The sequence below is a fragment of the Eretmochelys imbricata genome, chromosome 2, assembly GCF_965152235.1.
Source record: "Eretmochelys imbricata isolate rEreImb1 chromosome 2, rEreImb1.hap1, whole genome shotgun sequence".
NCBI classification, from domain to species: Eukaryota; Metazoa; Chordata; order Testudines; family Cheloniidae; genus Eretmochelys; species Eretmochelys imbricata.
In genome coordinates this window covers 104,196,246-104,218,365 of record NC_135573.1, presented here as the reverse complement: position 1 = coordinate 104,218,365, position 22,120 = coordinate 104,196,246, and positions in this window count along the sequence as shown.

Below are 22,120 nucleotides of genomic sequence, written 5' to 3'. Positions count from 1 at the left end.
CAATATTGTAGGGAAGTAACCCGTACTATTGGGGATGGTACAGATGATCTTCAGTCATTTGTGTCTCTAACTTCTATGAGGAACTTAAAAAAAGCATTACAAGCTATTGGCAAGTACAGCTCTTGGATTTAAAAGCTTTTTTGGCCAGTCATGTTTCCATTTGTCAAAGCTGTAAGAGGCAATAATCTAATCCATCTAGGTACTTATACAGCCTCACCACTGTAGTATCTGAGCACCAAAAAGAGAAACAACAACAATCTCTTTCTTCTGTGCCAGCCTAGAGGAGAAATAGCTTGACTGGCTTATAGATGTATATGTTTACATGTGGAACACACAAACTGATTGAATGAGCTTGCATTTAGTTGTGAACACGGGAAGGCCTGTGGGCATTCCTCTCTCAGACACAGCGTTCCTGTCCCTGTGAGAGTTCTGTCTCCTGTGCTAATGTCCCTCGCACTGTTTTTCATGGTGCTGCGGCTCCAGCAATGCACAGTTGGGCTGAGGGAGGAAGGGGCAAGCGCTCAGGGAGTGAGGGCCAGTTTCAAAAAAAGCCTTGAATATCAAGAAAGATCTTGAATTGGAGTCTGTATTCAAATTGCCACAATACAAGAGGAGTTCCTGCTACGAATAAAACACCCAGGTGCTATGTGCCAACACACAGTGGTTTCTAAAGTTATGAGGTGAAATCCTGGCCTCATTTAAGTCAAAGGGAGTTTTGTCACTGAGTTCAATGGGACTAGGATTTCACCCATAGCATGTTGGATACAAGGAACACCATCTGCAAATCTGGCTGCCTAAACTTAGGCTCCTAAATAAAAGTGACCTGAATTTCCTTTGCAGCGACCGTTGACTTATGATGTAGGCAGCATGTTGGAACAATAGGAGCTGCAATCACTTCAGCACCTCTGTACATCAGGCCACTTTTAGAGAAGCACGTGAATGTGAATGTAGGAACCTAACTCTAAATGCCAGGTTTGGAAAGTACAGCCTTAGCTTTTGGCTAACATCTTGGTAAATTCTGTTCGGTACACTGCACAGCCCAAAGCTTTGGTCCCCTCTGGCATTACCACACAAAATCCTACACAGATGCTGATAGAAAACCAAAGTGGGAGTTGGCACACATAAAAATGCTTTAAAACCAAACAAGAAATCAACAGAGAGCTCGTTTTCGGGAACCAGCCTCCATTGCTTCAGGGGGCCAATTTAGCATCTGTGGATCAGGAGACGCCGCTGCAGCAGGCTCAGCTGTATAACCAGCAGGAGTCTGGCATTTGCATTTGGGAGATACGCTAATAAAGTAACAGTAAAATCAGATGCAACTCCTCCTCAGTAGTGCCTGGAATATTTACCATTGTACATCAAACATATTTACTGGTCCTCTGTAAATATACTCACAAAAGAGCCGAGTGCCTGGAAATAAACTGTGGGTTTTAAAGCCAAGCTGCAGAGTGATCCCTGAAAAGGGCTTCACAAAGGGAACATCAGGCAGGCTGGCTGCCTGATGCACCAGCAACTGCTCATGGCGTCTCTTGGAAATGATCCGTCAGTATCAGAAAAAGCCGCAGACAAATCCAGGATTATTCAAAACTTTTGTGGTCTGCAGAGAAACCAAGAAGAAGCTTCCCTGATTGAGTAGCAAGTTAAGTTCAGCTGAGCTCCAAGATACACTGGTCTCTTCATGCACAGTGTGGTAGGATCTGCTGATGGGAAATGGTGCCTTTCTTTTTAACTACTGACCTACATCTCTTCATGTACTCTGTTGTTTGCATTACTGGCTTTGCTCTCTATCCACCTCAGAGGTCTGCCAGTTCTTTTATATTTTTGTACTTTCCTACTGTACCAGCTGACGAGCCTGACATATGGATAGGCTGCAAAGCCAGTATTGCAAACTACAGAGTTCAAATGGGCACTATGTAAGGAGGTGTCAGCACAAAGAGTTTTGAAGTGTACGTTATAACGGGATAATTCATGTTTGTGACTCACAGAAGACGCTGGTCTAACTCATGACAGTTGAGCCTCACAATCCCAGCTCTACATAAAGGTATTCAGGCCACAAAGTTAAAATTACCCCATGTCTAAAACTGAGAAAAGATATTAGCTCATCGCGAATGCTGATAATCAGTCACATAGCTCAGCAGCTGCACAATGGAGAAAAGGTGCCAGATATATAACAAAGTCCTTGCCCAAAAGAGCTGAGATCTGAAAGGCCCAACAAAGGGGAATACCAAACAAATCTGAACAGAGGGCAGGAGGAATATTTGTGGTTAGGACACAACACTGGGTCTCAGGAAATCTGGGTTCCATTTGTGGCTCTGCCACAGATTTCATGTGTGATCTTGGGAAGGTCAACTAGTTTCTGTGCAAAGTGGGATTAACAGTACTTCCCTGCTTCACAGGGTGTTGGGAAGTGAATCCATTAACTATTCTATATCACTTGGAGACCCTCGGAAGGAAGACACTATACAAGGGCATATCATCATCCTATCTGGAATGCTTCAGGAGAGGGATGGGCCTTCCAGTGCTTTGAAAAAACAGAGGGGAGGCACTTAACACATGGGAACTGATAGGCTGTTCCAGGTGTAGGGGGTGGCTTGAAAGCAGGTACAAGCTTAAAGAGGGGAATTTGCACTTGGGATTGCAAGAAATTGAACACCTTAAACACACACATTCAAATGGTTGGTCAAGTCTTGATTTTCCGCAAAATAAAATAACTATTAAAAAATGTTCAAATAAATTATCTAGTTCAAAGTCACTCTTCAAATTAATTTGAATACGCTACAGCTATCTTTGCATAATGCCTGGAAGCAAGGAAATGATTGCTAAAGCAGTGGTTTGGTGAATTAGCTGATAATGACAATAATCCACATTGGAAAATGCTAATGTGATAATAAGTAAGGGGGAGGGGGAAGCAGCAAAAACATTCTATTATTTATCCTTCAAGTGCTGCGTATCAGTTATTAGTGGATAATGCGTCAAAACTTACCCAACGCATTATTGACTTATGTTCTCAACAAGGAAGGAGCTGAAACTCACTGAACATCCTTTCAGAAGGAATCCTCCCAGCGCTATTATAATAAAAGTATAGCTCTTAATAATCATTCTACAGTCATCTTCTGGAAAAACCTGCCCACACAATCTCTCTGTCAGGCAGGCTGTGCAAAACCTATTTTTATGTTTTAAAAAATGAGGTTCAAATCAATAACTAAGCTTTGCAACGTCTAAATTATTTAATATAATGAGCCACATTTTTAGAGGGACCTCATTTGGGACCTGAAAAAACAAAAATTACAAACGCAAACAAGGTTCAGATGACTAGCTAGCTGGCTTGTGGGCACAGAATGCTATCTCGGATCCGTTGTACACACTCATAAGAGATGTTTCAGAGTAACAGCCGTGTTAGTCTGTATTCACAAAAAGAAAAGGAGTACTTGTGGCACCTTAGAGACTAACCAATTTATTTGAGCATGAGCTTTCGTGAGCTACAGCTCATGCTCAAATAAACTGGTTAGTCTCTAAGGTGCCACAAGTACTCCTTTTCTTTTTACTCATAAGAGAGTGCATCTGCATTGACTGCAGGCATGAAATGAAAGGATATTGTTGCCCCTTTTCGACCTGGGTGGTTTGCCAAAGTTTGGGGCTCGGGGAATGTTCCGGTTGGGAGTAGAAACTGACCATAGGTATTTCTCAGATGCAATCTTGTTTATTTACAGGGACCGTACAAAGTCCCGTGTCCCTAAACGCAGAAGGAATCAAATAGGAGGAAACAGCTCCTTTCGCTCCCGGCTCAAAGAACACTCTTTCCAGCCTTCACCCTGAACCAAAAACATGCTATTTTTTTTTAAAAAAAACTTTGGTTTTTAGCTAACAAGTTAGCATCTGAAATTAACCTAAACTTGCACTCTCCATTAACTGCAATAGCAGACAGATTAGGAAGAACATCTCTACTGTGGTAAGGGAGTTGAGAAGTCTATACTAGGTGGCCTCTCTGTTCAGGACTATTCTTGTTTCTTGAAGGTAACAGCTATTACTTCTCTCACTAAGTTGTAAAAAACACTTGACATATGACTGTGCCATGGTACAAATTCTAGTCTTAGCCAAACCCAAGTTGCCATCCTCCTTCATTTCAGTCCTGAATCAGATCAATGTCCCACAAATACAGGAAAAAGAGATGCCCTGCTGTCTAATCCTATCTAACACCTGGGGGCTGCTGTGTTAATAGTCCTGAAATTCTCCTCCCTGTAGTCTTAAAGGTTCCCAGTTGTCTAATATGGACATTATCCATACTGTGGGGGCCTTATTAACCCAAGTGGTTATGAAACAGAAGAGAAACATGTACATTCCATACTTCACACAATAATATGGTCATTGCTGATTAGCTACTTATGATAACAGACATACAAATCTTACAGCAAAAGAACACTACTAGATCCATTATAGGTCCCACTGCAATTAGAAACATTTGTATTTCAACATCCTGTACTGGTGAAGTGATCTGCTATCTAAAAGAGTTGCTTTCTGCTACTTACATATTCCATTTGAATACATACTTGATGCTCCATCTCCGTCTTCAAAGAAGAGTTTTCTTCTGTGCTGGGCAATTTCCATATTGTTGAGTACTTTTCCTGTCTATTTTAACTTCGTTTGCTTGCTTCCTGAATTTAAAAATGCAGAAGTGAAGGCAATGCAAAGAATAGAAACTTCCAAAAAAGATAATTACACAGCAGTGATGACAAAAAGAACTAACTCTTAAATATGCTATCAGCGCTCCATAAAATCAAGCTGACAGATTATTTTAGCTACTGCACAAAATACTTGAGGTAGCTGGCTTGTAATTGCTTTTGGCCCCTCTTCGGGAGTTACACAGCCATGGCTCAGGTATGTATTCAGGACCTACCCCTGTTTTCTCAGGACAGCAACTCTAGTTACAACCCAAAAGGATGTTAGTTGAATGACCTTATATTGTGCAGCTAGTACAAAGTTGCTGCATAAGTGGATGCCGCATTGGCATAGGTGTAGTTTGACTTCTATACCTGGGAGCGTGCCTCCAGTCAGGCCAACGGAGCCATGCGTGGGGACAACAAATTCTCTGCCTGCCCATAGGGGAGTGCCATTTCAGATTTGGGGTGGGGGCTGCAATTTTAACCATGATTCCAGAGGCTACTTAGGCAACTGAAAACTCTAGTGTTTTTGCAGATAACAACTTAGAAATATCTTACAGGAACATTGTACCTAATTCCTATATCGAGAAAGAAAATTAAATAAATATTAGACCCACTCAACTCTATCACTAACATGTTTGATATCTTGTGGCAAGTCACTTATGGGACACATTAAAATTGTAATGTATATTCTTGCTCAGATACTCTTACTAAAGTCAGAAGAGACCATCGTGATCATCTAGTCTGACCTGCACATTGTAGGCCACAGAACCTCGCCCACTCATGAAATAGACCCCTAACCTCTGGTTGAGTAACTGAAGTCCTCAGATCATGTCTTTAAAGACTTCAGATTACAGAGAAACTGCCATTTACACTATTTTAAACTTGCAAGTGCCCTGTGCTCTGCCAATCTGACCCAGGGGAAAATTCCTTCCCGACCCCAAATACAGAGATCAGTTAGATCCTGAGCACATGGGCAAGACTTACTAGGTAGATAACTGGGAAAGAATTCTCTGTAGTAACTCAGAGCCCTCCGCATCTAGTGTCCTGTCTCCAGCCATTGGGGATGTTTGCTATTGGGAGTCGCTGATGGGCCACACACCATTATAGGCAATCCCATCATACCACCCCCTCCATAAACTTATCAAGATCAGTCTTGAAGCCAGTTAGGTTTTTCGCCCCCACTACTCCCCTTGGAAGGCTGTTCCAGAACTTCACTCCTCTGATGATTAGAAATCTTCATCTAATTTCAAGCCTAAACTTATTGATGGCCAGTTTATATCCATTTGTTCTTGTGTCCACATTGATGCTTAACTTAAATAACTCCTTTTCCTCCCTGGTATTTATCCCTCTGATATATTTATACAGAGCAATCCTATCTCCCCTCAGCCTTCTATTGGTTAGACTAAACAAGCCACGCTCTTTGAGTCTCCTCTCACAGTGTCAGTTTTCCATTCCTTGGCTCATTCTCATAGCCCTTCTCTGCACCTGTTCCAGTTTGAATTAATCTTTCTTAAACATGGGAGACCGGAACTGCACGCAGTATTCCAGATGAGGTCTCACCAGTGCCTTGTATAATGGTACTAACACTTCCCTGTCTCTACTGGAAATACCTCGCTTTATGCACCCCAGGACCACATTAGCCTTCTCACACCCACATTACACTGATGGCTTATAGTCATCCTGTGATCAACCAATACCCCAAGCTCTTTCTCTGCCACTGTCACTTTCAACTGATAAGTCCTCAGCTTACAGCAAAAAATTCTTGTTCTTAGTCCCTAAATGCATGACATTGCACTTTGCACCATTAAATGTCATCCCATTTCTATTACTCCAGTTTACAAGGTTAGAGTCATATAGTCATATATCAGGGTTGGAAGGGACCTCAGGAGGTCATCTAGTCCACCCCCCTGCTCAAAGCAGGACCAATCCCCAATTTTTGCCCCGATCCCTAAATGGCCCCCTCAAGGTCATCCAGATCTTCTTGTATGATATTCTGGTCCTCCTCGGTACTGGCAATACCTCACAACTTTGTGTCATCTGCAAATTTTATTAGTACATGTGATGCTCTGTACCTTGGGGGAACACCCAGCACTGCCATGTTCATCTTTGTAAAATGATTGTATGGTTTCCAGTGCAGTTTGTCATGTTGGGTGTCTTTGGAACGCTCAGGATACACTGAGCATTGTTGTTACAGTAATGTTATAGTAAGGTTATAGGTTATAATTTCATGTATGTAGTTGTATCCTCATGGCTTAAAATAAACCCAGGCAAAAACTCTCCAAGAGCTGAGAAGCAGTTCACACCTCATTAGGGCATGTACGGGACAAACCCTGCCCAGCCTCACAGGAACAAAGGATGCTGGCCTAGACAGCAACAAAAGAATCTGTTGGACTCTCGAGGGAGTCACCCCCCTTCTTTTGGTCAGGTTAGAACTGCGATGAGGTAATGCTCACCTGACTCTGAAGGTGGGGGCAAAGACAAGAGGGAAGAAAGAACATGATAAAAGGGAGAGACGTTTGCCATGCTCTTCCTCTCTCTTCCACTTACTTCTATAGACACCACCACCAAGCGACTGAAACGCTGATCAAAGGGGAGAGCCTGGCTGAAGAGCAACCAGCCAGCCTGTGGTGAGAAGCATCTAAGTGTGTAAGGGCATTGCAAGTGTTAAGATCAGCTTAGAATGAGTTTTGGTTTTATTTCATTTGGCCAAATCTGACTTGTTATGCTTAATCACTTAAAATTTATCTTTGTAGTTAATAAATCTGTTTGTTTATTCTTCCTGAAGCAGTGTGTTTGAAGTGTGTCAGAGACTCCCCTTGGGATAACAAGCCTGGTACATATCAATTTCTTTGTTAAATTGACAAACTCATATAAGCTTTCAGCATCCTGTGGGCATAACTGGACACTGCAAGACTGAGGTTCCTAGGGTTGTGTCTGGGACCGGAGATATTGGCTGGTGTTATTCGGTTGCACAATCCAAGGAGCAGCTTACATGCCAGAGGCTGTGTGTGAACAGCCCAGGAGTGGGGGTTCTCACCACAGAGCAGGGTAAGGCTGGCTCCCAGTGTCAAGGATTGGAGTGACCTAGCATATCACTGGTCCAGATAACACCAGAGGGGAACATCACAGCACACTTTCACTTTTTGTGCCAAGGTCAGTAACAAAATGTTAAATAAAGTTGGTCCCAAGACTGATCCCTGAGGAACTCCACTAGTAACCTCCCTCCAGCCTGATAGTTCACCTTTCAGTATGACCTGTTGTAGTCTTCCCTTTAACCAGTTCCTTATCCACCTTTCAGTTCTCATATGAATCCCCATCTTCTCCAGTTTAGCTAATAATTTCTTATGTGGAACCGTATCAAATGCCTTACTGACATCCAGGTAGATAGATCTACTGCATTTCCTTTGTCTAAAAAATCAGTTATCTGCTCAAAGAAAGATATTAGTAACTTTGTTACCACCTCTTGAATACAACAATTGAAACAAGCATAGAAAAATCTACAATTACTTTTTATCATTTAGGTTACTCACTTTTTGCAGTTCACCAAGCTTGGAACAGATCATAAGAAACAGCCCCTTCTTATCTTAATCACCTGTTAATCACTCTGTTAATAAACAAAATTCTGACTTCCTGCCTTATGGGCACAAACTGGGAGCACCACCACTGTCTCCTCTGCAGAACTCATTGCATTGCATACTCGGGCTGCCTGCCCATGAGGCTTGCTGTTGGGGGAGGGGGCAACACCCTCCTTTCCCCCCTCCCTCCACCTCCCAACACTGCCTATGCACAGTGAGGTTCCCTTGTGAGCAGAGAGAGTGAGAATCCTTGGATTCAAGGACAGGGTGGAGAAAGTATACAAACAATCTGGACATTTTCTTTCCCACTCATTATTCAGTGTCAAATAAAGGGAAGCTTTATTGGGGAGTGCCAGAGAAAAATTTGGAGAGACTGAGTTAAATTCTGAAAACATTCATTCACCCGAGCACATGTTGAACCCTACAAAGACCAAATACATTCATTTAATTAAAAACAACAAACTTACCAAGGCCATTTAAAGTGGCGCTAAGTGACACACACATTCAATACTTTTGTCCTAACGGGCCATATATTTCCATTGTGATAGGTCTGAGCAGAAAATGCAAAAAGCTTTCCTAATGCCTCACCGGGCTCTGCAGAACTACCAGCACTTGGTCTGATGGCGACATGAGGAGATTGATGTATACAGGCTTTTGCTGCTGACAAATGATCAATAGGGATGATGGCTTTTATTTTAGCATGAGAAGCTTGTGAAAGAGTGATGCCGTCCAAAATCTGACAGGCGAGGCAGACAAACATTCTTGGCAACTTAGAGCTGCCGAGCTGATTCAATTCAGGGGGAGTGAAGCAGACTTGGCCTCTCTCAGGATCATGAATTTGGTTAATGTTGCTTCATCCAAAAAGGGACTTCGCTGCTGCAGTGCCTCACTTTTAGGTGCCTAGAAAAATCAAAGGAACAACACTGCAACCCACAAGGCCAAGTTAGGCTCCTAGGCTCCTCATACAATGAATGGGGAGAGAGAGGAATGTAATCCACAAAGCCAGCTCTCTAGGCAGGGAGCTGCCTAAGCTCATAGGTGCCAAATCCGTGGCTGCTCTGGGGCTTGAGCACCCACAGGGAAAAAATGGTGGGTGCTGAGCACCCACCAGCAGCCGTCCTATCAGCTTCTCCCTTCCCCCAGCATCTCCTGCCAATCAGCAGGCCCCGCCGATCAGTGCTTCCCCCTCCCTCCCACCTGCTCCAATCAGGTAAGTCCACCTAGTCTGAGGCAAAAGTGCACATTCCCAGAGGCAGAAATTTAGGGCCTGGGAACTTTTACTGTAATAAAGTAGGTGCTGTGTGAATTTATGTGCCTACTGGGATAGGTAGCAGCCAAACGAGAATTCTGTGGATTGCAGCGGTGCCTGGAAACAGGACTTAGGTGCCTAGGTACCTTTGTGGATGAGAGACATGGTCACTCGTTTTTTCCCCAAGAATCAATGATGGGAATACATCTAAAGGAGAACTGAAGATATCCCCCTTTGGCACAAGTAATATAGAGTTTGACACAAAATGATAACTCTTCTGTAGAATTCTGCACAGTGATTAAAAAAATCAGAGAAAATGTATGAAGCACCATTAAAGTTACAGGATTTTGCAGTAATTTCTCTAGATCCCTATTGGTCATTTCTATTAAGTTCATCTCCCATTTTATAGGACTTTTCCATAAGGGATCATTTTACTGTGGGGCTACAGTGGGATGGCATACTTTAGAATTCAATGAAAAAATGGTCTATAGAAAAAAAATTAAATACTTGAATGTAACTGGAATATGATCTTCAATGACAGCTAATAAGGGGAAATGACTCATCAGAAATTCCTTTTGTATTGCCTTTGCCCACATTATGAACTGAGAAAGGCCAGGACAGTCAGTGAACAACCATATGCCTGGAGAAGGGCTTACTTCACCATGCTTCTTATAGGACTTTTCTACTCCTTGAAGAGTGGACCTGGACATATTCTAAATGTAGCTGTCCAGGCTGCAAAGGTGTCCCCAAAATGCTCTCTCTGACCAGTCAGTAATAGTTTGATGGCAGCTTTGCCTGTATGGCAGCCTTCAAATCTCACCCAACTGTTTAACTGTTCTAAATTCTTGGGACTGAATTGTAATACGTGCTTATCTACTGAGTGAAGAGCTCTTCCTTGTGAGGAAACAGAATCAGAACAGACAGTGGAAAGAACAATGGGTTCATCACATTAGGAACATTTTCTGTCATCTCTGGCTGGCTGGGAGACTACATCCTAACTTGGCACAAGCTGCCTCATTAATACAGCAGCATACTCTGTATGGGCAGGAAAGCTATAGGCCTGAGAGAACTACAACTGATCAGAATGGGGCACTGCATCTCCTCAGCAACAAAGATTAATGATGCAAGCACATCAGACCTGTCCACTGTTCCCTACACATGGACCCTGTCAAATAGTGCGTCAAATTAAAGCCCCTAGGCTCATTAAAAGACTTGAAATGATCTGGGCCCTGGATGCTTAAAAGATCACCTCACATCCTGGGATGAACCAGGACCACAGTTATCAACTCTGCTCCTCTGGCATGAGAAAAGCTCTGTCTACTGACAAGTGACGCTCGATTGTGCAGAAGACAGAGCTTTCTCCAGGACTGGTGAAATCTGTGAAATCCATTTCTGTTATACCATGGACCTCACCATTTTACATTCCAAGTGCAAGGCACACTTCTACCTTGCTTTCCCAAATCAAAGCTTATAATGGTTAACAGGGCCGGCTCTAGGCACCAGCAAAACAAGCAGGTGCTTGGGACAGCACATTTGGGACGGCACAGGGGTGGCATTCTGGCGCCGGTCATAGCGCCCCTAGAAATGTGCCCCCGTTGCACCAGCTCGCCTCCGCTCCTCCTCCGCCTGCTTCCCGGAGCGTGTCACTGCTGCTCCGCTTCTCCCCCCTCCCTCCCAGGCTTGCCGCATGCCAAACAGCTTTTTGGCACGGCAAGCCTGGGAGGGAGGGAGAAGACTAGCGGTGGCTTGCTTGGGGGAGGCGGTGGTGGTGGAGCGGAGGCGAGCTGGGGTGGGCAGCAGTTCCTCTCCTCCCCCCCTCCCCCCGCTCACCTCCGCTCCACCTGCTCCCCTGAACGTGCTGCCTCTCCCTCGCCTGACGTTTTACACATCTTAAGACATCCAACCTTTTCTCCAATATTTATACATGCAATGAGGACCATACAAATTCAACAATTGTTTATCCTTAACCGGATCAGGTACTTTCCCCAATTCCATGCTTTGTAATGGCTGAGTCACTACGTCAACGACATATCCTCCAAATGCAAAACAAATTATTTCTTTTTCCATATAATGATTTTTGGCCTGATCATTATGGACAGCAATTAATTCATTAATGTTAATCTGGGTTTCACTAAACCATGTGGCAATTTCACACATACTAAAAACTGTAAATCTTTCTTCCCGAGCCACCCCATCTATACGCTGTAAAATTGGGCTAACTACTTTGTTGCCTTCTTGTTGCAATGCATAATTAACATTTTTTAAAATTCTTTCCACATCCACATGGTTCCAAATAGACATTCTTGTGCTACACAAACTTGAAACAAGATATCACTGTCTACTTCAAACTATAGAAACAATAGTCTGTGAAGATACTCCTTTTCAGGTTGCATCTGAAAATCTGCCTGAAATCCAAGAGCAACGTTCTGGTTGCAGAGTATGTTTCTTCTGCCTTTTCCAGATGTGGTTCAGTTTCTGAAACTGGAGGATGTAAGTTAGATTAGGATTACTCAGAAGAAAGAGGCAGAAGGAGTTACACACTCAAGCAGAATCTGAATACAGTAGAACTACATAATCTTTCAACAGTGTGTATCTCCTTTGCCACTTAGTTAAACACTGTTCTAAGGCCCAAGCAACAGTAGCCAATTCAGCATACTGAGCTGAATGAGGAGTACATGCATGGCTTATTTCTGAGGACTCATCACCTGTTCCCTGAGGAGGTACTAGATGTATCCCAAATCCAGTGTGCAGTTTCGCTCAGTGATAACAGCTAGAGCCATCAACAAAAATATTTAAGCATTTTGAAAACTCAGTCACTTTGGGGCATGGTTCAAATATAGGCTCAACTGAACATTTGGATTGCTAATAGCGCACACATGTGGCTCTCCCTCCTACAGCAAACTTACTGGCAAAGGAGAGGGAACTTGCACCAGTTCCACTTTGATGTCCTTTCCTATCAAAAGAGGGGACCAATGGGCCAATTGTGCACTGGACACCTGTCCATACTTTACCCTGTTAGATACCAAAAATTTTACTGGGGTATAGGATAAGTGCAGTACAATGGGGTTCAAACCAATTAAAAAGGTGAAATGCTGAATTGCCCAACTTTTAGCTAACAAATATTTCTCACACTCCTGAACAGACATCAAGCATCTAGGAGCATAGCTTATAGGCTGAAGTACTCCCTGAAGTTCTTGAGACACTACTATGCCAATAGCTGTGTTGTTAACACCTATATGTAAGTGATAGAGCTTAGGTGGGTCTGGTCTAATTAACACTGGAGCAGAGGACTTCTTTAGGGCTGCCACTGCTTGCATGTTCCTTGGTCTATGCCCAAGAAACACATTTCCTAAGTAACTGATACAACGGACATGCCAAAGTGGCAGAATTTGGTATGCAATCTTGATGATAAACCAGTAAACTTCAAAAATGCTCTTAGGGCTTTGACATAAGTGGGTAGTGGGAGTGTGCATATGGCAGTCATCTTTTATCATTCTGGAGTGCATTCAAATCTGGACAGCATGAATCCCAGGAAGACAACATTTCTGGAGATAAGCTGACATCTTGGGGTTGCACTTTAAATCCTGCTCTTTGGAGAATTTGCAACAGCGCTTCCAGCATTATCACATGCTTCTCATTGGTCTTGTAGCCAAACAGATGTCACCTATGTATTAAAAAAAGCTGAAGGTTTAGAAGATCCATGCAATAACCTTTTAAAAATTGCCCATGGAAAATTGCAGGTGTGCAATGAAATCCTTTGGAGAGCCAATTCCAAGTGAATTTCTCCTTCTCAAACATGGAAGCAAATTAATATTGACACTCTGTGGCCAAGGGAATGGACCAAAAGTCACACGAAAGGTCCAGAGTGGAAAACCAAATTGATTCTGGGCCAAATGCTTTCAGCATGCTTGGCATTGTTGCTACAGTAGCAGCACACTCAGGAATGTTTTTATTAAGTTGCCAGAAGTCTGTTATAAGGAACCAGGAGCCATCAGACTTTCTTACCAACCATAAAGGAAAATTACAACTTGAATGACATTTCCTGATAACGCCTTGACTCAACGAGGATATACAATTTTCCTCAAATCTGATATAACTTCTCTAGGAATGTCATATAGCTTTTGAGAAGGAGGATCTTCTGTAATAAAGAGTTGTGTGTCCATACACCCACAGTCATGTCTGTGTGTAGTAAAAGCCACCACAGTTTGCTGTACAACTGGCTGTAAAATGTCCTCAAAAGCCGGGTCATTATATACCACACTGAGGTCACAAGAGGCTGGTGTAGAAACCATAGCAGCAGCATGTATTCTGGAACCACCAAGGGGTTCTTTTCCTAACTTTGTTACTGTTTCACAAATCAATTTCTTGATCGAATCTAAAATTAATTCATGCTTCACCAGAAAATCTGCTCCCAACAGGTTGCCTGGTTCTGGTACCTTGGCCAGAGCAAACACACGAGTCCTGCATAAGTCCCCTGTGTGGACTATCAATGAGTGTCACAGCCTTGTTTTAACAGGCTGTTTTGTGCAAGTCTCAAGATGCATGACTCCTCTCCCTGCCAAAGGAGAGGTGGCTTGATCTGGATCATATACTGTAGATACACCTGCACCCATATCACTTTATTCTGCAACACTTTTGAGATCTGATACGGTTGGTATCCCTGCTCTGTCTGTACCTAAGGAGACCCATATGTGACACGGTGGGGCCTGCTGGCTCAATTGTGTATGAGTATACTCTCCCACCCTGACCTGGTTTCTGGAGAGAGGGGCTTGATCAACTGGCCCAGAAAACCAGGTATCACATTCCATATGAGAGGAGGCAACTACCCTTCTTCAATAGGATCTAGTTACCTGTCTGACCACTTCAATTCCTTCCCTTAGGCTACAATTCATTCAGCGAATTTCTGCCATCATGTCTTCCCATTGGTTTGATGAATCAGATTGGGCGGAGGCTCCTGGGCTTCACCCAGCCTCCTCGTGAAGTGGTTGAGGAGGGAGTTGTGAAGGGTAAGTGCACAGAGGGCCTTAGGACCGACTGGGCCCATAAAAGGGTTTCTGTGCTCCCAGCTCCTGGTTTTTAAACCTGGGCAAGGGCCCACATGGAGGCTAACTGGGAGCATTCCCTCTTGTCTGAGATTAAAAGGGCTCTAACCTCCACACCACTGGGTGAGGTTTGGTTGCAGGGGTACAACTGGGTCCCTCAGCTTGGACAATTCCTCCTGCAGCTATAGGAAAGTTTATGACCTGACCCCTTCTCAACTACTGTGTCAGCAGCTTTGTTTATCAACTCCAACACCTGGGTTTCTGTTGATCCCTTGTTCATATGAAAATCCATCTTCTTTTTAATAGCTGGCAAACCATTATTAATTAATAAATCCACATATTGAGGACAACCAATGTCTCCATGAATGTCAATGCCATCACAGGCTGTGGCTAATCCTTCATGATAGGCATAAGGAGACTTACCCTTTTTGTTTAACATTTGCTAACTGTGCAATTCCTGCCTGTCCTGCAAATAAAATCGCTTCCAACTTAGCCAGTGTCTGAGCAAAACCCTGAGCTCCTGACTGAAAGTCTGATGGGAGAGTTTATCCTGAAGAAGGATCCACTGGCATTTGTAAACTCTTTAAACTAACCCTATAATCCAGTGGAAACATTTGACTATTACTCTCAGTTCTTATAGCATGCAAACCAATTAGATCACCCTTCTTTAACTGACCAACTTTTTTAGCTACCAAGTCCAATGTTTTAACACCCACTACTGCCACAGGGCAAGGTCCCTCGTTTGGTTCCTCTGACTCTTCACCCTCTTCTGAGTTACAAGGATCTGTTATTAAGTCACCATTGCAGAGGGGTGGGTGGATGGTAGGCTAGAGAGCTGAAGGTTAGTATAGCCTGAAAGTCCCCCAGCCAGTGTTCCCTCTAATTTTTTACGTTTATGTGTGGAATGAATTTTGTTATGTGCACCAATATGGAGATGATGTGTGGTGGGGGTGGGGCTGAGGGTTTCAGAGTGCGGGAGGGGTCTCAGGGCTGGGGCAGAGGGTTGGGGTGTGGCCAGGGATGAGGGTATTGGGGTGAGGGAGAGGGCTTAGGGCTAGAGCAGAGGGTTGGGTTGTGGGGAGGATGAGGGTTCTAGCTGGGGGTGCAGGGTGTAGAAGGGGGTTCAGGCCTGGGGCAAAGGATTGGGTGCAGGGGATGAGGGCTCCGGCTAGGGGTGAAGGCTCTGGGGTGGGGCCGGGGGTGAGGGGTTTGGAGTGTGGGAGCTGGCTCAGGGCTGGGGTGCAAGCTGCATGGTGGGGCTGAGGGGTTTGGGGTGCAGGCTGCCCCAAGACTGCAGTGGGGAGCGAGGACTCCCCGCAGCCCTCTCTTGCCTCAGCAGCTCGGGGCTGGGTGAGAGGCCCCTCTTCTGGGCCATGGCAGATCCAGCGGGGCTGGGCTGTGGGAGGGGTTCCTGTCCCTGGCCATGGCAGCTCCAGCGGGGCAGGGCTGGGCCAATGGGCTCGCTGTGGCCGCACAGCTTACAGGGAACTTGGTCCCTGGCCTCTTGTGCAATCTAATTCTGTATAAAGAGGGCTAGAGAACATCAGTATTGCCCGTGCTTCCTCACAAAACAGTAATAGTCTCCAACATCCTTTTTTCAGCAGTGTCTAGAATCTCAATATGAGAGGGGAAGGCATATCTGAGATTCCTGCCGCTCCTTCAACAAAACCAACGCTCCTATGGTTTGAACTGCTCTCTGTGCCAGAGACTGCTTGCTCTCTCAGTCTTTGAGCTCTGGATCCTTTTAGTATTCCACTGTACTCTTGTCCTTCTTCCTCCTCTGGCTCCAGTCTTGGGGAAACCATAGACACAGATCTAGTTTCTCCAGGGGCACATTGGCTATTAGAGAAAAACATCCCTTGGAAGCTGAATATCAGCCTTCATCTCCCAAAACATCAAATCATCAGAGCGTCTGTTCTAAAATCCTGATTCCCTTCACATAAAACAGCACAAAGCTCAGCCAACTCACTCTGTGTAGCTGTGCTACAAATCTCTAAAATTCTGGAGCAAGATCGCAAAATTCCTCAAACTTACTGCTCCATAGCTTATTCCTTCCATAGCTGGGCATGGATCTGGAAATGGAGGGCAAGCCTTCTAAGATGCCAGTTTCTAATCCGAGCCTTTTCAAAATCATGACAACCTAGCAGTAAGATTCACCAGTGCTTGTACATGGCACTTTGCCTGGTCTGTAATATCTTTATCCTCTATTACAGCCAATTCATGTTTCTCTACCTGTTGTCAAAATTTTATTTTTAATGCATTGCATGCAATAAACGAACAATCCATTGCTACTCCCTTTAACTTTCAGCTCTTACGCTGCTTATCATTAGCTTTGTACTCAATGAATACACAAACTCAAAAGGATCTGGCTGGTCTGCTGCATTCACCATGATGTCCAGACACCCCCCACTCCCACATGACTGACAAGGTAAGACTTTTTTTAAAGTCACCAAAATTGCTTGTTCCCTCTGGAACCCGGACACGGTAAACCTCTAAGTGTCCTTTCCTAGGGCTTCTGTACCACTAGTTTCTGAGGAGGTGTTCCTCACTCAGTACAGTTACTAGTGTAAATATTAACTCATATAAAAGTTTATATATCAGCAACCTGACTCAGTTTCCCCAATATCCTTATTTGAATCTTAGGCCCCTCTTTGGACCAGAATCAATATAAGGTGGAGGCTACGTTCATTCTTTTTGGTTACTTGAATCAAGAATAGGTGCTCGGTCAGCTTTCAAATACTCTTCTGAAGGTCTGTGGTCTCTTTGGACCAGAATCAATACAGGTGGAGGTAGATGCCCATTCACCTCCCACACTCCTCTTCAGTACCAGAATCAACGGTAGGTGCACGGTCATCTCCTCTCTTTCGGGTATGCTACCACCTGGCAGTCCCCGAGGAATGTTATGTCTCTGGCCAGTCACTACGGCCTTTACGACTGTGGGAAGATGCTGGACCCAACCGTCAGATGCTTGTTGATATCTCAGGGTACCCAGACGATCTCAGATTTATGTCCTTGAGCCAGTACCGGGTTTCTACAGCCTCCAGTACCAACAAAAAACATTAAATCATATACTTAAAAAATAATTTCCCCTACACACCGCTACAAATGTGTTTAATGCAGCTGCTAGCAAACAGAAGGCACTCTGGATTGATAAGCAGTGCTCTGTTTGCAAAACAAACCCACCGACTGTTTCAAAACACTTTGCAGCTGAGTGCAGAATGTATCAAGGATTCTATGAGAAGTGCGAGTTTGCTCTCTGGAGCTTTCTGGACTTTCTCACTCCGCAGTGAACCCCCATATCACACAACAGGCACCCCACAGTCCTGCTGTGGTCACCAACCTGTAACTTTGATGTGTTCTCAGTTAATTGTATAAAGATAAGAAATAGACCCAAACTGAACTCTTTAAGGTTTAAGCCTCTTGGGCAGTTACAGATCATTTAATTTAGTGGAGGACTGTGAATGACACAATGAATAACGGAATTAAAGACTTTATTTAAAATAAAATAGTTAAAGCAAACTGGCATTACAATATATCCACACACTGCATTTAAATGCACATTCCAAGATGAACTGGTGCATTCAGGTGTGATCAGTCCCTGGATGAGAATGGATATATAATGCTGCCTCTAACGGTACCTGGATGGTAGATGAATACACTACTCTGAAGTTAGTGAACTATCCTTTTTATAATCAATTATAAAACACCCCTTAATTAATTAATCCATATCTACATTTCCGCTACCATATTTAATCTTCCATACTCTAAAACCCAATATCTTCTACTACTTTATTGTCCATTAATATAAAAACTCATTCTAATTACCATTTGCATCAATGCAAATTCTGCAGTTACTGATATTCCAAAACATCCAAACATTCCCCTACAAGACCTGCTAAAACCAGTTAACACAAAAACATATTTCCTACACGACCCAAGGTTATGCCATGTGTCATTTCTATTGATATCTCTTAGTCACCCATGCTAATATCCTTAGCTTTAGCTAATATGAAGTCTAAACATTAGGCCTAAAGGCCTGTTCCCTACTTACACTTCAGCAAGCATTTACCTTAAGCACTGAAGCAAGCATTACCTTGTAGGCTGCAGTTGAAAGGGAGCCCAATGTGCATCTGTATTGATAAGAATAGAAAGAGGTGAGTAGGATGAAGAAAAGTTCATTAAAGCATATGGTAATCGGGATCAACAGAGAAAGTAGAACAAGACTGACAGAAGAAAGTTCCCCCAAGTGACAGGAGTGTGTACAGCATGGCTAGAGGCAAAGAATGGGATAAGCCCAAGGGACCAGGGCCAGATAAGCTGTGAAGTGACCCAACAGGTGGAGAATGGAACTGACTTGGCAAATGAGGAAGACAGGATATGGGAGACTACACAGAGGGGGCAGGGGAATTGAAATCATGCACTTTTTGTGCGCAAGAAACCGTGCACACATCTGTTATTGCTTTCAGTTTTCTCACTGAAATACCAGACAGCAATTAGATATAATATACTTTACATTTTTATTTTGCCTGTTTACCTGGTTTAGCTACAAGTGACTATTTCTATATTTAAAAAAATCTGCTTTTTAGTATTTCTATTTCAGGTATTTTATAAAAATAAAAGTGTTTACATTTGTATACTTTAACTGCTTCATAAATATTAATATAATTGTTGTTATCGGATAAGCGTGATTTAATAGTTTATGGGAAACTTGAGATTTTTCATCTGCAGATTGGTTCCATGCAACACTGGGGGAGTTGCCAGGAGCACGCCACCTATGCACAAAACCTGCTAGCAGAAGTATTTGTATACTTGAAGCCTTTCAGCTCAGTCTCCGATCATTGACTAAGAACCCTTCCAGTGAATCCTGAATGGAAGAATGCCTGGGCATCACTTGGTATCTTCATTGTGATACCACAGGTCTCAGGAGGTGTCTACACATAAAAATGTGAAGGCATGTCATGGTTCTATTGAAAAATAAGAATGGGTTTTATTAAGCACTGCTTGAAAAAAGGAGGAAAAATGGAGTATAGCTACAGATCTTACAATGAACAAAATTGCTCCTCTTTTCAGTTTCCGGCAAAGTTGTTAGAACACGAGAAAGTGGTCTCCTCTGGAGGGTTAGAGAAGTGACATAAGTCAAATTGAGAGTTTAACGGGGCAGCATGTACTGTATCCTCATTCTGTGGCCATTTCCATGCCTAGTACCATTAGTCAAAGCAGCACTGCATGGTCAGTTTAACTCAGATGATCTAAGTGGGATTCTGCTTTTTACATTAGCACTAAGGGTTCCTTCCTGGCAGCAGGTTATTGTTGAGGATCTAATGCACAGAAATAGGTCAAGCAGATAGCTTGTTTTTCCGAAACAAAGATTTGCCCTATGGATGTGAAATTACATTTGGAACAGTAAGCCAAGGCATATAGGTCATTTGTATAGGAGTTTTAGAAGCCATGTCATAAAGCACATTTGTAACCTGTGTAAGATACTTGTATTTTGAAGAAAAAAAAAGGCAGAAGTTAGTGGTAGCAAATGACAGCTTCATACATCTAGTGCCTTTGTACCAGCAGTTTAGCCAGGACATTGTTTTTGTGCCCTCTTGAAATTTCAGTTACAATCACAAAATAAATTTGGTGACTGGCTTACAAGAAACAGCTCTCCGAATGACAGCGAGATTCTGCTTTAAGACAAAAGCAAGATTAATCTCTCTTGGCTTTCTCAGAGATAGGCAATAGATTGGTACGTTCTGAAAACTCACTGGTAGCCATGGGTCCTGAAAAATATTTATGCTATTATTGTATTATAGCTATCTGAATGCATTATGTTAAAGAACAGAATATTCTGTGAAATACTTAGTCTTTTCTTAATTTGCAGAACTGTCTGGCTTTGACTTCAGCTGTGTTCTATGGAGCTGACTTCCCCAGCATTGGGGTCTAGGCATGTACTTGGTAGGAGTAAGTTTTGCAGTGCTAGCTCTAGGCTCTTCCAAATCCTGTACCCGACAATGGAAGCTGATCTTAACATAGGTGCAGGTTTCACTATTTGATGAAGGCTCCTACTTCAATGTTTGCATGGGACTCCGTATGATCTTGGGCCTGACTGAAGCTTGGTCATTTGTAAGATACTTGCTTAGACATTCACTGTTGGTTAATCCAAAAGTAGTGATCATAAATAAGATAAGGAAAGGGAAGAAAAAATATATCTTTCATTTCTATATAGCATTCCTCACCCAAAGAGCTTTTCAAACTTTACATCTACAGGAATCACTCCACCCATCACTGAAATGCAGCTACCTTAGAGTGCAACTCAGCATCCATGTAAAAGTTTTCACCAAAATGACATAACATTGCTTCAATGCTATTTGACAGGCACCACACAAAACCCCCTAAGATACAATTTTAAAAATGTTCTATGAATGTCCTACGTGTCACAAAAATAACCTGACTGCTGTTGACTGGATCTTTACATCATCACTTCACATTCAGAGTTGGCTCTAAAATAGCACTCTACATTACAACCAGAAAAGAGCAAGAGTGATTATCCTTTGTGAGTCATCTAACTGAAGTTTATAAATGTGTGATACCTGTGAGTTCTCCTACTAATCTCAAAACCCCCAACAGCATTGAGTTAATGGCACTTGCTGAACTTGAGAGGCCATTCAATGGTAAAGCTGACATTCCATCCTTAAGAAAAACCATTGGGTTTCAAAAGGTAACTATTTATGGCATAAAGATACAGGGGATATATTCTAAAAAGATGAAGTTCTGCTTAATCACAAGAGAACCTCATCTAGTACCCGCACAGGTTGCACAATGAAAGCTACATAAAACTTTTTGACTACTATTTGATTTTTCATTTTGTTGACAGATTAATTAGTATTTCTAGATGCCTTTTACAATCTGACTTGGAGTAGCATTCAGTGTACTCAGAGACAGGTTTCAGAGTAACAGCCGTGTTAGTCTGTATTCGCAAAAAGAAAAGGAGTACTTGTGGCACCTTAGAGACTAACCAATTTATTTGAGCATGAGCTTTCGTGAGCTACAGCTCACTTCATCGGATGCATACCGTGGAAACTGCAGCAGACTTTATATACACACAGAGAATATGAAACAATACCTCCTCCCACCCCACTGTCCTGCTGGTAATAGCTTATCTAAAGTGATCATCAAGTTGGGCCATTTCCAGCACAAATCCAGGTTTTCTCACCCTCCACCCCCCCCCCCCCCACAAATTCACTCTCCTGCTGGTGATAGCCCATCCAAAGTGACAACTCTCTACACAATGTGCATGATAATCAAGTTGGGCCATTTCCTGCACAAATCCAGGGGGTGAGGGGGTGAGAGAACCTGGATTTGTGCAGGAAATGGCCCAACTTGATTATCATGCACATTGTGTAGAGAGTTGTCACTTTGGATGGGCTATCACCAGCAGGAGAGTGAATTTGTGTGTGGGGGGGTGGAGGGTGAGAAAACCTGGATTTGTGCTGGAAATGGCCCAACTTGATGATCACTTTAGATAAGCTATTACCAGCAGGACAGTGGGGTGGGAGGAGGTATTGTTTCATATTCTCTGTGTGTATATAAAGTCTGCTGCAGTTT